General features: G+C 35.6%; 1 long non-coding RNA gene across 1 annotated transcript; it reads right to left on the bottom strand.

Annotated features, from left to right (window-relative positions):
* Positions 1–4,714: 4,714 nt before the first annotated feature.
* Positions 4,715–5,144, bottom strand: LOC109589611 (uncharacterized). Its single transcript, XR_002188809.1, has 3 exons — positions 5,048–5,144; positions 4,879–5,003; positions 4,715–4,834 (listed from the first exon to the last, which is right to left on the bottom strand). It is a non-coding gene; the product is annotated as an uncharacterized LOC109589611 (long non-coding RNA).
* Positions 5,145–5,161: the final 17 nt, after the last annotated feature.

Raw genomic sequence — 5,161 nt, 5'->3', positions numbered from 1 at the left:
GAAAAATGACTTGCTCTGATTGAGAGAACTGTATAAGATCAGAGTCAAACAAGTGTGAGCTGTTCTCTATCTTGGTTCTCAGTTGCTGGTTGACTTCACTCACTTTATTCTCATCAACTTGGTCTCTGTGTGTAGCAATGAGGAAGGCAACAGGTTCTGACATATCTTCAATAGGTATTTCATCAAAACTCCATCCAATAGTGTTCTGTCTTAAACAAGCTATGCTTGCTAGTGAACGGAATATCACTTCTTCATGTGTCAATGAGGTTTCATAAGGTTCAGAATCACCAGCAGAGGTTCGATAGACTATTTCATAGCGACTCCTTAAATCTTCAGTTAGTTTGAATACCAGTAGATTGATAGCTGGGCCCGTTATAAGAGCTGGTAATATTTCATGAAACTCAGGTTGTCCTCCAGTATCAATGATGTGTAACACTGTGTGATTGTCATCTGTTTCTATTTCAAATTTCTCCTCATATTCTTCTCTTTTTTTAAAAGGTATCTTCATTACATAATCTGATAAACCCTTGACACAATCATTTACTGAATTGCGACTATTTTGTACTTCAATATTACTTTCTTCTTCCTCACAATTGACTATTTTTATAGGTAAATTAGGTATATTTTCATGCTCCATAATTGAGCTCTCAACTGTGTCAATTGCTGCTGCCTCCATGCACAACGGTGAAGATGTAGAAACACTCTTCTTGCACTGTTGACTAGTAACTATAGGAGACAAATCAAATTCCTTCGGTGATTCTTGTTCGTTTTCAATTAATGAAGTTAGACCTACTGTCTCATCCACTGATGTAGGCTGAGGTGTACCAGTACTTCCATCTGATGTTTCATGAGGTGCTGTATTGTTTGCTGGTAATAGTTTTTTAGTGATCAGTACAGCTTCTTCATCAAGTTCTTGTTCCTTCCATTCTGTAGTCACTACTGCATTGTGCTGTGATAGTTTACGAAATGAATTAACTTGTACAGCTGCATCAATTACACCAGTACTAAGAGAAGGACCCATATCAAGAGATTGATTGAGGAGTCTCTTCTTTAATGTACTCTTACCAGCACCAGGAGGACCTGTCAATATACACTTAACAACACGTAATAATGCTATACCACTGGATCGATGAATAGAAATAACTCTACTGAGATAATGGATAAGGTTGACATGGCTAACACCAAATGCTAATTCAATTGGCCTTTCATTATCATTGTTTTTAGCTTCAATAGTACTGCATTGTGGATGATGAGTCAGAATTTTAACAGTTTTAAAATGACCGTTTTCACATGCATAATGTAATGGTGTATAGCCATTGCCCCCTTTAGCATTAACATCACAGTGTTTATCAATCACAAGATGACGTACAATGTCTGCATTTCCAGATGTACATGCTTCATGTAGTGGTCTGTCATTAGAATATTCCTTGGCTTCAATATTACATTGTGGATGATCTGTCAAAATTTTAACAATTTCAAAATGACCCTTTGCACAAGCATAATGCAATGGTGTATAGTCATTCATCCCTTTAGCATTAACATCACAGCATTTATCAATCACAAGATGACGTACAGTTTCAACATTTTCTGATTTACATGCTTCGTGTAGTGGTCTGTTATTAATCTTGTCTTTAGCTTCAATATCACATTGTGGATGATTAGTCAAAATTTTAACAGCTTCAAAATGACCCTCTCTACATGCATAGTGTAACGGTGTATGACCATAATCCCCTTTAGCATTAACATCACAGTGTTTATCAATCACAAGATGACATAAAATGTCTAAATTTCCAGTTACACATGCTTTGTGTAGTGGTCTGTCATTATTCTTATCTTTCACTTCAATATTACATTGTGGATGATTAGTCAGAATTTTAACAATTTCAAAATGACCCTTTTCACATGCATAATGTAATGGTGTATGGCCATTCCTTCCTTTAGCATTAATATCACAGTGTTTGTCAATCAAAAGATGACGTAAAATGTCTACATTTCCGGATTCACAAGCATTAATTAATGATCTCCTATCTTCAAAACAATCATCTAATAGTTCCATTATATCTGGTTCTGATAGTTGCTTTGCTGATTTCATACATTTAGATAAACCATCCATACTCACTTTCTTTTCTAATATTGAAATTATTTCCTTGTGTCCTTGACATGCTGCATAATGAAGTGGCTGGTTTCCTTCCTTGTCTTTAGCTTCATTATTACACTGTGGTTTAGATATTAAATATTCTACTATTGACAGTGATCCATTATAGCATGCTTTATGTAATGGAGTGGAACCAGTTCCCTTTTCTCTAACATTAATATCACAGCCAGTAGATTCAATGAGATGCTTCACTATTTCTAAATGTTCTTTATCTGCTGCTGCTAGTAGAGGGTGTCTCTCATTACTACTATTAATGTTACAGTTTGGCTGTCCTGTTAAATACTCTACTACTGGTAAATGATTGTAAATACATGCCATATACAGTGGAGTATTGCCATACTTATCCTCTACATTAATATTATGATTGCATAATTTAACAATATACTTGACAACATGTTCTTGCCCAAATTCCGCTGCAAAATGAATACTTGTCCTACCCCAAGTATCTCTTGTATGATTAATTTGAGGAAGAGATGCCAAATACTCTACAATTGATAAGTGACCCCAGCTACAAGAATAATGTAATGCAGTTGCACCATTACAGTCACTAACATTAACATCCACACCTCTTTCCACCAGACCCTGTACTAATGATAGGTCACCTACAGCAGCAATTGCAGCATGTAATGGGCTTGTACTGTTATCTTTAGTTACTAATGTTTCACAAAGGCAGTTTGGTTGGCTAATAAGATATTTCGCTATTGATACACAACCATATTCAATAGCTCTGTGAAGAGGAGTGTACCCATCACTATCAAACCTGTTTATATCAAAGCCTAAGCTAACAATAGTAGTGAAGTATTCTAGATTACCTGATGTAGCTGCTAAATGAAGTACAGTTGTCCTTCCATCACTTAACTGAAAGTATTCATTATCCATAGGAAAGAGTCTTAGGAGGTGTCGAGTGTCTTCATGCTCGTTACACATGCCCATCGTATCTCTGAGCGTTATTTTCATTAATAATGATTGGATAATTTGCCAACTAGCAGCATCATTTATACATTTAATGACATCGTTAAATAATTCAAATAATGTAGAACTTTTAACGGTGGTAGGGAAATGTGATAGAAACAATTGAACACACCCATGTATTCCATTGCTACAAGCTAAATTAAGTGGTGTAACACAATCATTATTTCTAATATACAACACTACTAGTTTTAAATCTACATTTTTCCACTGTGTCTGTGCTGCACTATCTATGCTTACACTTGCTGATGCAAGTACAGTAAAAAGACGCTCTAATATTCTTGGTCCGTCAGTATTATTGGTACAACACAAGTGAAACAATGTGTTACCTTCATCGTTAGTAGTAAAAGGAGACGCTCCAGCATCAATCAGACTAACAACACGATCAATATTACCTGAAGAATAAGCAGAGAAGAGATCAGCAACATCGACTGGATCCATATTTTTCGAAATACAAGCCACTCCCTAAATTCAGTCTCACTGCACTCATAAATATTAGAGACTACGTAACCGGGATTGGAAACTAGGATTCCCGGGTGAACAACGTCCGTGATTTAAATTGGGCGTTAAATAGAATAAATTTGACCATTACGTAGTGGTTACGTATATGGTATACCATCAATAGATATTATACGTACATGGATTGGAAACATTACAGGAAGCCAATATTAAAAAGGCAGTGACTACTAGGGTTGAGCCTATTATTCTCATAAATTTTCCCATTATTCTTTCTGGAAATTCTTAATAATTTCCCCCATTATTCTTTTCATTTTATCCTATTATTCTCAATTTATTCTCAATAATTTTCTCAAACAATCAATTTTCACCTAAGAATTGCATTCCAGCAGTGTTTTAAAAATAGGTCTTCCAAAAAACACTAGCCAAAATTTTTAAAATTTTCTTCTGCAATCACCATTGACCTCAACTCCACCCATTATTCCACTATTATTCCTATTTCCATCCAATTATTCCAGCATTATTCCTCATATGAAGAAGCCCCTATTATTCCTAAAATTATGCTGGAATAATAGGCTCATCCCTAGTGACTACAGAACCGTAAACGGTTTCCGTTGCGAAGTGCTTAAAGAGCCGGCGTCCCGTTTTTCTCCGTAAAATAACCTTGTGCGCATGCGCATTGATGCAAATTGGAACTTAGTTTTTATCATGGATTCCTGAACTAGAGGACGCTCTAAAATAAAAAACTAAACCATAAACCCGACCTTGGGGACTCCTAACATAACTAGGGGACTCTTAAAGTGACTAGGGACGCTCTAAAAAAAAACCGCCACCCTAACCCCTAAACCCTAAAAACAATAGCTAACTAGGGGACTCCTAACATAACTAGGGGACATGCTAACTACACGCCCAAGAGTTGGAACATGGACCAGTCCTGATACAGGCCTGAATCATTACTGATGATCGAGCCTGGACCGAGGATTTGGGGCAATGTCCTGATCCGATATTGACGAATCAGCCACGATTTATGCTGGTGCCAGACCTGATCCGACAACGATAACGATATTCATTAAGCCTCATTATGACGTTTTTCTGTTATGCTCAATTCAATTAATACTTAATTATTATTCATTATTAATTTAAAATGATTTGGAATTATTATTAAAACCAAAAAAAAGATTATAATTGTTTTCTTTATCATAGTCTACCAATGTTCCACAAGTAAGACACTTCATGTTTTGTAACTTAAGACACCTAAAGAGCCATAAATTAAGAAGGCACTAAAATAATAAACTTACATTACTGAGAAATTAATTTCCCAAAATCTCTAACATTAATGAACTCTCGGTTCCATGTAGTGAAGCAGATTTTTCAAAGGTATCTTGTCACACATAGTCCTACAAAGCTTAGTTCCATAACATAACTATAATGAGGCATAAATTCTACAAAAGCAAAGGAACTACATACCTTCCTTAACCAGCATGATGAAGGCAGGTTCACAAAAAAATTCAATGCTATTTGAAGTGAACTATAATGACAAATGATGATAATAAATTAAAACACTATGATTAAACTGACCTT

This window comes from Amphimedon queenslandica, unplaced genomic scaffold (assembly GCF_000090795.2).
Source record: "Amphimedon queenslandica unplaced genomic scaffold, v1.1 AMPQUscaffold_11118, whole genome shotgun sequence".
Taxonomy (NCBI): domain Eukaryota; kingdom Metazoa; phylum Porifera; class Demospongiae; order Haplosclerida; family Niphatidae; genus Amphimedon; species Amphimedon queenslandica.
This window is presented reverse-complemented; position numbering and strand designations above follow the sequence as displayed.